Source organism: Pongo pygmaeus, chromosome X (genome assembly GCF_028885625.2).
Source record: "Pongo pygmaeus isolate AG05252 chromosome X, NHGRI_mPonPyg2-v2.0_pri, whole genome shotgun sequence".
Taxonomy (NCBI): Eukaryota; Metazoa; Chordata; class Mammalia; order Primates; family Hominidae; genus Pongo; species Pongo pygmaeus.
In genome coordinates, this window is record NC_072396.2 from 75,321,391 (window position 1) to 75,333,574 (window position 12,184).

At 42.3% G+C, this 12,184-nt stretch overlaps 2 protein-coding genes across 2 annotated transcripts in view; one reads left to right on the top strand and one right to left on the bottom strand.

Moving 5' to 3' along the window:
• PIN4 (peptidylprolyl cis/trans isomerase, NIMA-interacting 4) overlaps positions 1 to 12,184 on the top strand; it is an 89,434-nt gene that overhangs the window by 31,613 nt on the left and 45,637 nt on the right. The gene's annotated exons all lie outside the window — the stretch shown is intronic.
• The window catches only part of ERCC6L (ERCC excision repair 6 like, spindle assembly checkpoint helicase), a 42,089-nt gene that overhangs the window by 9,130 nt on the left and 20,775 nt on the right, over positions 1 to 12,184 (bottom strand). The window lies entirely within an intron of this gene.

Here is a 12,184-nt window from a genome sequence, read left to right on the forward strand (position 1 = left end):
AACCTAAACAGGAGTCATCCCTGTCCTTTCTTTTTATGCCCTACCCCCAGGCCAGGCAGTCCCAAGTCCTACTAACTTTATTTCCCAAGTTATAACCACCTTCTTTCCATCTCTACTACCATTACTGTGACCCAAGTCACCATCATCTCTGACCTGGATAACTGCAGCTTCCTACTCACTGCTCTCCCTACATAAACTCTTGCCCCTCCAATACACACTATATAGCAGCCAGCAATACTGTCTTAAAGCATAAAAGAAATCATGTCACTCCTCTGCTTAAAATTCTTCAGTGGTTTATGGTCAATTACTTTCAGTAAGGGCGCCAAAATAATTCACTGGGGAAAGAAGTCTTCAACTGGATATCCATGTGCAAAAGAATGAAATTGGACCCCTACTCATACCATACACAAAAATTAACTCAAAATGGATCATATACCTAAATCTAAGGGCTAAACCTACAAAACTTAGGAAAAAATATAGGTGTAAAAATCTTCATGACTTGGATTTGGCAATATCTTAAATATGATGCCAAACACACAAGCAACCAGAGGGGGAAAAAAGATATACAGGGCCGGGTGCGGTGGCTCATGACTGTGATCCCAGCACTTTTGGGAGGCCAAGGCAGGAGGATCGCTTGAGGTCAGGAGTTTAAGACTAGCCTGAACAACATAGCGAGACTCTGTCTCTTAAAAAAAAAAATTAATAAATGAATAAATAAATGGAAAAAATATATACAGATGGGCACATGAAAAGACTCAACATCATTAGTTGTCAGGGAAATGCAAACCAAAACCACAAGGAGATACCACTTCCCATTAGGATGGCTATAACCAACAAGTGGGAAAATACCAAGTGTTGGCAAGGTGTGAAAAACTCCCACTATTGATGGGAATTATTAATGGTTCAGAGCTGCTTTGAAAAGCGGTCTTGATCTATGTTCTAGAGCTTGAAGGAAAAAATAACATTCTTAAATTATTAGATTATTTCCAAGTTCCTGAACTGGTAACCTACCCAGTATCCTGAAACCTCTATGAAACCTGGGGTTCTGTGTAACTCTAGCCAGGCGTCTTCCCCAGAGACTAAAGTGCTGCCCCTGATCCCTAGCTCTGGGCCAGAGTCCCCACTAATCACACACACCAGCCTTTTAAATGGCAACTGTGTGCCTAGACGTCTTAGCACCAGCCTAAAATACTTATTGGTGTGCTCTACCCACCCTCAGGAACCCCCATTTGTCAACCTCTGCCTGAACCACAACCAGAGTTTACAGTATTCCTTAGATATCACTGCTTTCTGGCTGGGTTAAACCGCTGCTGTGAGCCAAGCTGCCTTCCCCAGTCCCTGGTCCACCCTAGTTAGCAGGTCTGTCTAACAACTACATCTCAGCTCTTCCTTTCCCCTCAGTCTATTCCACCAATTAAGTTGGACCCAGGATGGTATTCTTTCCCTACAATGGAATCAGGAGGAAAAATAAATGCTTTTAATAGCACTGCCCTGGATATCTGATTATTTGCAAGACTAGAATGCTTTTTACAATGCAGTTTGATTTAGCCACTTAGCTTCTAATCACTTCCATTTTTCAGGGCTTGGAGGGAAAACATGTCCTTTTTATTGCTAATGTAATGATTTATCCATCTATAGCACACAGGATCCCTAATGATCTGGATAACTTAGCTAACACTTCATGGGCTCAAATATTTTTCCAGAATTGCTCCCCTATTTTCCTTGAACATAGGCAGGGAGAAGCCAGGCCTGCTTGGGAGCCAAGAGGACAGGGTGGAGTAACCAGTTCAGGACAAAGAACCATACCCCTCAAGCAAGAGAACAAGGAGAAGAATAGTGCTAGAGTATGGGGTGAAATGTCAGTTTTTAATTCCATAGAATGGACAATAAAAACAAAAATTTGTATGTTTAAATGGTTTTACCTGAAATTATATGACTACAGCATGGTTCTCTTTAAGGATTATTTTAAAGGACATCTAATCACCTCCCACAAGGTCTCTCCCCAAACACGTGAGGATTACAATCTGGATTACAATTCAAGATGAGATTATGGGTGGGGTCACGGCCAAACCATATCAGTGGCACACACCTGTAGTCAGTCCCAGCTATTCAGGAGGCTGAGGCAAGAAGTTCGCTTCAGCATGGGAGGTCTAGGCTGCAGTGAGCCATGATTGCACCACTGCACTCCAGCCTGGGTGACAGAGCAAGACCCGTTTCAAAAATAAAAAAAAAAGAAATATTATATACAAACAACTCTTAGAGGAAGGTGATACAACAATTAAACTTGGGCTACAAAGTCCTGTTACCTGGAAAGCTACCCTTTCACTGGCAAAACTGCCCAGTTGCTAACTCCCTGGGTCATAACCCCACCTAAAGGTCTTCTCTATAAGAAGCCCTGCCCAAGTGGCCATATAAAATCATCTCTGCAGCTGGGCATGGTGGCTCATGCCTGTAATCCCAGCACTTTGGGAGGCTGAGGCGGGTCACTCACCTGAAGTCAGGAGTTCAGGACCAGCCTGGCCAACATGGTGAAACCCCGTCTCTACTAAAAATACAAAAAAAATTAGCCAGGCGTAGTGGTGGGTGCCTGTAATCCCAGTTACTCGGGAGGCTGAGGCATGAGAATCACGTGAAAGGCGGAGGTTGCAGTGAGCCAAGATCGCACCACTGCACTCCAACCTGTGCACCACAGCGAGACCCCATCTCAAAAATAATAATAATAATAATAATAATAATAATAATAAAATCATCTCTGCCCCAAAGCTACTTCCTCAGATGCAAACATTTTCCTTGACCATAGCCAATTAACCTCTCAACATCTAATCCACCTCCCTTTAGAACTGGCTGATACCTTGAGAAACGTTTCTTCTCCACAGAGGGTCTGCCAGTTCAGATGCTGAAAAGTTTTTCTATCTGGAGAAGCCCATAAGCCATACTATTATACCTATGCCCCAAAGAGCTAAGCTAAGCTCAACACATAGTGTTTGCAAATGAGCAGCTGAAAAGGCACACAAGCTTAAGTTGCAGAAGACACACACTTGATTTTCCTTGCTATGGAGGGCCCTTTGGAACATTCCCTACAAAGTTATTTTAGAATGTAAAGAGACGGCCGGGAGCGGTGGCTTGAGCCTCTAATCCCAGTACTTTGGGAGGCCAAGGCGGGCAGATTGCTTGAGCCCAGGAGTTTGAGACTAGCTTGGGCAATATAGTGAAGCCCTGGTCTCTACAAAAAATAGAAAAAAAATTAGCCGGGTTTGGTGGCATGCGCCCATAGACCCAGCTACTGGGAGGCTAAGGTGGGAGGGATGGCTTGAGCCTGGGAGGCAGGGGTTGCATTGAGCTATGATCGTGTCACCACTGCACTCCAGCCTGGGCTACAGAGCCAGACCCTGTCTCAAAAAAAAAAAAGAATGTGAAGAGACAGAGAACTGAATGCAAAGACCCTAACTCAATAAAACTTTGTTTTCTTCACATGCAAAACAATCAGAAATGCTCTTTGTTTTGTAATCTGGCCACCAGCCACTAGGTCCATATAGGGGTAGAGGAGCCTAGACCTGCTAATCTCGGTGCATGTGAGTGGGGTTATTGCTGTCCTCTCAACAAGAACCCAGTTTTGAGAGACAGGACTAGCTGGATTTCCTAGGCTGACTAAGAATTCCTAAGCCTAGCTGGGGAAGGTGACTGCACCTACCTTTAAACACAGGGCTTATAACTCAGCTCACACCCAACCAATCAGGTAGTAAAGAGGGCTCACTAAAATACAAATTAGGCTAAAAGCAGGAGGTAAAGAAATAGTCAAATCATATATCGCCCGAGAGCACAGAGGGAGGGACAATGATCGGGATATAAATCCAGGCATTCGAGCCGGGAGGGGCAACCTCCTCTGGGTCCCCTCCCATTGTATGGGAGCTCTGTTTTCACTCTATTAAATCTTGCAACTGCACACTCTTCTGGTCTGTGTTTGTTACAGCTCGAGCTGAGCTTTCGCTCACCGTCCACCACTGCTGTTTGCCACGGTTGCAGACCCACCGCTGACTTCCACCCCTCCGGATATGGCAGGGTGTCCACTGCGTTTCTGATACAGCAAGGCGCCCATTGCCGCTCCCAGTCGGGCTAAAGGCTCACCGTTGTTCCTGCATGGCTAAGTGCCTGGGTTCGTCCTAATCCAGCTGAACACTAGTTGCTGGGCTCCACGGTTCTCTTCCGTGACCCACAGCTTCTAATAGAGCTATAACACTCACCATGTGGCCCAAGGTTCCATTCCTTGGAATCCGTGAGGCCAAGAACCCCAGGTCAGAGAACAAAAGGCTTGCCACCATCTTGGGAGCTCTAAGAACAAAGACCCGCCTGTTAACAGTTTCCCTATACTGATACAGCTCCTGGAGTATCTGCTCCCTGACATGTCTCTATGTCCAGTCCCCTTGTCAAGATGCATGTAGATGCATTAGACACAACAGATGTCTTTTGATTCTCCATCAAAATCAATAAAACATAAAACATTTGGATAACATAAAAATTGCAGGTGACCTGAATGCCAGTATTGAAAACAGGTCCATTTAAAGCCCAAGTCATGGCAGAGTAGGCTAGGAGGATTCCTTCCTTTTGGCTTCACTTTCAGGGATGGTCATTTTAATTAAGGTGGGGATCATTTTAAAATCACATATAAACACAAACAATATTATTAAATAGTGATTTCTGAGATAAATTACGGAAAAATATAGTTCACATTTCCGTCAAACAGTATTTAATAATTAGCTTTTCCCTGCTTAGCGCCATTTATAAGACAGGCATTTAAGAGTCAAAAAAACAAACAATGTTGCTTTACTCTTAATAGCCAAAAACTGGAAACAACCCTAGCACTTTGGGAGGCCGAGGAGGTTGGATCACCTGAAGTCAGGAGTTTGAGACCAGCCTGGCCAACATGGCAAAACCCATCTCTACTAAAAATACAAAAATTAGCCAGGCATGGTGGCAGGCACCTGTAATCCCATCTACTCCGGAGGCAAAGGCAGGAGAATCATGTGAACCTGGGAGGCGGAAGTTGCAGTGAGCCAAGATCACGCCACAGCACTCCAGCCTGGATGACAGAGTGAGACTCCACCTCAAAAAAAAAAAAAAGTTCAGGCCGGGCGCGGTGGCTCACACCTGTAATCCTAGCACTTTGGGAGGCCGAGGTGGGCAGATCACTTGAGGTCAGGAGTTCGAGATTAGCCCCGCCATCATGGTGGAACACCATCGCTACTAAAAATACAAAAATTAGCCAGGTGTGCTGACGGGTCCCTGTAATCCTAGCTACTCAGGAGGCTGAGGCAGGAAAATCGCTTGAACTTAGGAGATGGAGGTTGCAGTGAGCCAAGATTGAGCCACTGCACTCCAGCCTGGATGAAAAAGCAAGACTCTGACTCAAAACAAACAAACAAACAAACAAAAAACCCATCAATCTGTGATATATTCATACAAAGGACTCAATAACAGAAAAGAACAAACTACTACATGTGTGAATTTATACATGTATGAATCTCAAAAACATGCTGAGGAAAAGCCAGGCATAAAAGAGTAGAAACAGTGTGATTTCACTTATATCAAGTTCTAAAATAGGCAAAACTAACATATGGTGGAAAACATCAAGACAGTGGTTGCCTCTGGAGGTGGAAAATGCCTGGGAAAGGGTGTGAGGGCACTTTCTGGGGTGATAATAGTATTCTATATCCTGATAGGGGTTTGGGTTACACACGTGTATGCACTTGTCAAAATTCACCAAATGTACACTTAAGATTTCTGCATTTCTTTGTATGAAAATTTTACTTTAAAAGAAAAAAACTAAACAAATATTGAAATCCACCTAATAGTTTATATGCTGAAGTGTTTAGGGGGAAGTATCCTGATGTCTGCAATTTACTTTGAAATGTATCCTAAAAAAAGAAGATGGATTGATGGAATAGATATATTGTAAGAATAGGTATGTGATAAAGCAAGTATAGTAAAATGTTAATAGCAGAATCTAGGTGGTAGGTGAAAAAGAGAGACTAAAAAGACTGCTTTGCCAATAGACTGCTGCCTCTCAATGTGAAGGCATACAGAAAGCAAGATTCATAACACGCTGCGATTTGGCTTCTTACCTAGCACTCTAATGTAACTGTTCTCATCAAGGACACCAACCTCCATATTGCCAAACTCCATGGACAGTTCTTAGTCTTTATCTTTCTTGACCTTTCTGCTGTGCTTAAAACCACTGATAACTACATCCCTCCTGAAGTTTTCCCTCCCCCTTGGGTTCAGGGGCATACAACCCTTCTCCTAGATTTCTTCTACCTCACTAACCATTCAAGATACTCAGTCTGCATCTTGAATTCCTCTCCATCCACATATCCTCTATAAAATGTTGGCATTTCTGGGGATCTTTTTGTTGTCAATGTCCTTCTGATTCTATGTACATTTCCCAGAAGATTTTATCCACGGGAGTGCCCTGTACTAGGTTAAATAGAGTCCTCCAAAATTTCATGTCGACCTGGAACCCATGAATGTGACCAGGACATTGCAGATGTTATTGATTTAAGATGAGATCATACTGGATTAGAGTAGGCCCTAACCTCATATGACTACTGTACTTATAAGAGGTAAACTGAGACACCGAGACATAGAGAGGAGAATGCCACATGAAGATGCAGGCAGAGAATGGAGTGACGCATCTACAAGCAAAAGCTTCTAGGATTGCCAGTACCACCATAAACTAGGAGACAGGCTTGGAACAGATTATTTCTCAGTCTCCAAAAAGAAACCAACCCTGCTGACACCTTGATTTCAGACTTTTAGTTTCCATAACTGTGACAGAATGTCTAGGTTTTAAAAAAAAATGTGGTAAAATACATATAACATAAAATTGCCATTTTAACCATTTTACGGGTACAATGGCATTGATTACATTCACAACGTGTAATCATCACTGCTATCTTTCTCATGATACCAAACAGAAACTCTGTACCCATTAAGCTATAACTCCCCATTTCTCCCACCCCTCAGTGACATCTAATCTACTTTTTGTCTCTGTGTATGTGCCTATTCTAGATATTTCATATAGGTAGAATCATATAGTATTTGTCCTTTTGTGTTTGGCAGTGGTTAACCAGATAACCTTGGGCTAGAAGATTAAGGAGCCAGAGGTACTAAAGGTCTATACCCATTGTAAAAGAAATTAACTGTCCCTGGAGAATTTTTCATTTTTAGTTAGACTTTATTCCAAAGGGTCAGTCAGGATGTTAGCCACCAAATGCTCCCCAAAATAAAAAAACTTCTTTCTGCTGAAGAACATTGGCTGGTAGGATACCCTCTAGATGCCAAAGCACATCTGCTATGCCAGAAAAAAGGATAATTTTGGTTTTGGCATAATTACTGTTATGCTGTTTTTTTCCGGAGTGATTAGCCAGCAGGTTCAGCTGCTTTCTGAGGGCATGTTGTTAGCATGTAGGAGGATGCTTTCTTCCTGTTTATTCTGGCAGAAGGGTATTTGCCCAGTTCAACCACAAGCAGCACTAAAATGTTCAGGTCTGATTACAAAGGAGGAGTTCAACAACCCTGCCTGCTTTTACTCACTTTGAAATCAGCTTTGCTCTTCCTGCCTGCTTGTATTATCTTTATGACAGGATATAAAGGACCTAAAAGAGCAAGAAGAACCTTGAGTCTCTTTTGAGCCATATAGTTTGGTCCAAATAGTTCTTGTCTGAGGAATCCAAACCAATAACCAGATAATAAATATTACAGAAAGCCTTACGCTTTTTTCAGTGATTGCTCTTGTAGGTGAAATAGAGTACGGAGCTGACAGTGTCAAGCCCCAAACCAAAACTTGTGTAGTCTCCTATCCTAAGAGGCCCAGGCCACCATTAAATTGAATATTCATGTTTTATACATTTTATTTATGCATATATTGTGAAATATACGTATCTTATATTTCACAATAAAAGTTTTAAAGAATGTTACTTGCCCACCCTAGTGGCCAGGGGATAAGACCATTACCAGAAGGTGGATATGAAAACTTACGGAGCAGAAAAAAAAATAAAACAAAACACAAAAAGAACAAAATACAACAGCAACCATTATTCCCTACACATAAGCAAGTGCCTGAAATATGGGCACTCCATGCTGTTCCAGGAAAGAACAGTGTAGAACTCTTGCTTCTATTCCATTGATCTATATCTATACTTATGCAAGTACCACACTGTCTTGACTACTGTAGCTTTGTTGTAAGTTTTGAATTTAAGAACTATGAGTCCTCTAACTTTGTTCCTTTAAAAATTTTCTTTAAATAATAGAGATGGGGGCTGGGCGCAGTGGCTCATGCCTGTAATCCCAGCACTTTGGAAGGCCGAGGCAGGTGGATCAGGAGGTCAGGAGATCGAGACCATCCTGACTAACACGGTGAAACCCTGTCTCTACTAAAAATACAAAAAGTCAGCCGGGCATGGTGGCGGGCGCCTGTAGTCCCAGCTACTCAGGAGGCTGAGGCAGGAGAATGGCGGGAACCTGGGAGGCGGAGCTTGCAGTGAGTTGAAATCGCACCACTGCACTCCAGCCTGGGCGACAGAGCGAGACTCTGTCTCAAAAAAAAAAAAAAAATTAATAATAGAGATGGGGTATCGCCATGTTGCCCAGGCTAGTCTCAAACTGCCCTTAAGTGATCCTCCTGTCTCAGTCACCTGAGTAGCTGGGATTACAGATGTGAGGCACCACAGTCGGCTAACTACTCTTTTTCAAGATTGTTTTGGCTATTCTGGGTCCCCTGTATTTCTATATGGCTTTTATAATAGTTTGTCAATTTCTTTCTCTTTTTTTTTTTTGGAAACAGAGTCTCGCTCTGTCACCCAGGCTGGAGTGCAGTGGCACGGTCTCGGTTCACTGCAACCTCTGCCTCCCAGGTTCAACCGACTCTCCTGCCTTAACCTCCCGAGCAGCTCGGATTATAGGCGTGCACCACCCTCACCCGGCTAATTTCTGTATTTTTACTAGAGACGGGGTTTCACCATGTTGGCCAGGCTGGTAGCTCATCGATTGCTACAAAAGAGCCAGCTGGGATTTTCTTAGATGTGGCATTAGAATCTGTAGAACACTTTGGGAAGTATTGCCATTTTAAAGATATTACATCTTTCAATCCATAAACACAGGATATCTTTCTTTTATTTAGGCCTTCTTAAATTTCTTTCAACAATGTTTTATAGTTTTCAGTATCTAAGTGTTGCACCTCCTCGTATAAATTTACTCCTAAGCATTTATTTTTGTTGCTACTGTAAATGGAATTGTTTTGGCTGGGCACAGTGGCCCACGCCTGTGATCCCAGCACTTTAGGAGGCTGAGGCGGGTGGATCACCTGAGGTCAGGAGTTTGAGACCTGCCTGGCCAACGCAGTGAAACCCCGTCCCTACTAAAAATACAAAAATTAGCTGGGTGTGGTGGTGGGCACCTTTAATCCCAGCTACTTGGGAGACTGAGGCAGGAGAATCGCTTGAACCCAGGAGGTGGAGGTTGCAGAGAGCAGAGATCGCGCCATTGCACTCCAGCCTGGGCAAAAGAATGACACCCTGTCCCAAAAATAAATAAATAAGGCCAGGTGTGGTGGCTCATACCTGTAATCCCAGTACTTTGTGAGGCCAAGGCGGGAGGATCACCTGAGGTCAGGAGTTTGAGACCAGCCTGGCCAACGTGGTGAAACCCCATCTCTACTAAAAATACAAAAATTAGCCGGGCGTGGTGGCCTGCGCCTGAAATCCCAGCTACTCAGGAGGCAGAGGCAGGAGAATTGCTTGAACCTGGGAGATGGAGGTTGCAGTAAGCCGAGATTGCGCCACTGCACTCCAACCTAGGCAACAGACTCTGCCTCAAAAAATATAAATAAATAGACTAGACGTGATAGCTCATGCCTGTAATCCCAGCACTTTGGGAGGCCAAGGCGGGCGGATCACCTGAGGTCAGGAGTTCGAGACCAGCCCGACCAACATGAAGAAGCCCCGCCTCTACTAAAAATACAAAAATTAGCCAGGCGTGGTGGTGGGTGCCTGTAATCTCAACTACTCAGGAGGCTGAGGCAGAAGAATCGCTTGAAACCAGGAGGCAAAGGCTGCAGTGAGCCGAGATCACGCCAGTGCACTCCAGCCTGGGCAACAGAGCAAGACTCTGTCTCAAAAAAAAAAAAAAAATATATATATATATATATATACACACACACACACACACACACGCACACATATATGTACATATATATTGTATATATACATATGTATGTACATATACGTATATAATTATATATACAATTAAATTTTGAATATTGATCTAGTATCCTGCAACTTTCTGAATTTATCTATTAGCTCTAATAGTTTTTTGTGGATTCATTAGGGTTTTCTATATTAAAGGTCATGTCATTAAGATACTACAAAAAGTAAAGAAAAGAAAAAAAAACTTACAGACCAATATCCCTTATGAACATTAATGTAAAAATCCTCAACAAAATATTAGCAAACCAGATTCAGCAGCATATTAAAAGGATTATATACCATGACTAAGTGGGACTTATTCCTGGAATGCAAGCATGGTTCAACATACAAAAGTTGATCAACGTAATACATCACATTAACTAATGAAGGAAAAAAACATCTTGTGCTTTGGCATCCAGAGAGATCATACCAGGCAATGTTCTTCAGCATGAAAGAAGTTTCATTATCTCAAATGATGCAGAAAAAAAGCATTTGACAAAATTTAATACCTTTTCATGAGTGTTTTGCTCAAAAAACAAACTACCTCAACCTAATAAAAGTCATATATGAAAAACACAATGAACATCATATTCAATGGTGAAAGACTGAAAGCTTTTCCTCTAAGATCAGGAACAAGAAAGGATCCCTGCTTTCACCAATTCTATTCAACACAGTACTGGAAGTTCTAACCAGAGCAATTAGGCAAGAAAAAGAAAGAAAAGGGCTGGGTGCAGTGATTCATCCCTGTAATCCCACCACTTTAGGAGGCCAAGGCGGGAGGATCACTTGAGGCAAGGAGTTCGAGACCAACCTGGACAATAAAGCAAGACCCGCATCTCTACAAAAAAATTAAAAAATCAGCCAGGCATGATGGCACATGCCTGTAGTCATAGCTACTCAGGAGGCTGAGGCAGGAAGATCACTTGAGCCCAGGAGTTTAAGGCTGCAGCAAGCCATGATCCCAGCACTGCACTCCAGCCTAGGCAACGGAGCAATACGCTCTCTCTAAAAAACAAAAAAAAGAAAAAAAAAAAAAAAGAAAGAAAAGAAAGAAAGGTCTTCCAAATTAGGAAGGAAGAAGTAAAATTACCTCTGTTCACAGGTGATATGATCTTAGATGTAGAAAACCCTAAAGATTTTTCACAACAAAACTGATAGAACTAATAAACTCAGCAAAGTAACAGGATACAAAGTCAACAAGCAAATATCGGTTGCAATTCTATATACTAACAATGAACAATCTGAAAAGGAAATTACAAAAAGAATTCCATTTATAATAGCATCGAAAAGAATAAAACACTTAGGAATTAACTTAACCAAGGAGTAAAAGACTTGTACAATGAAAATTTAAAAACACTGCTAAAATAAATTAAGACATAAGTAAATGGAAACACATTCCATGCTCATGGATTAGAATACAGTATTTTTAAGATACCATACTATTCACTTCAATCTACAGATTCAATACAATCCCTATCAAAATCCCAGTGATGTGTTTTGAAGAAATAGAAAACCCCTTCCTAAAATTCATGGCCAAGCACAGTGGCTCAGTTGAGGTCAGGAGTTTGAGATCAGCCTGGCCAACACGGTGAAACCCCATTTCTCCTAAAAATACAAAAATTAGCGAGGCCTGGTGGCACATGTCTGTAATCCCAGCTACTCAGGGGCTGAGGCAGGAGAATTGCTTGAACCCGGGAGGCAGAGGCTACAGTAAGCCAAGATTGCACCACTGCACTCCAGCCTGGGAGGCGATATAGCAAGACTCCGTCTCAAAATAAAAAATAAAAAAAAAAAACCCTTCCTAAAATTTATATGAAATCTCAAGGGACCCTGAATAGCCATGAAAACAACGTTGAGAAAGAACAAACCTAGAGGACTCACTTCCTGATTTCAAAACTAACTGCAATACTACAATAATCAAAACACTATGGTACTGGCATAAAGAC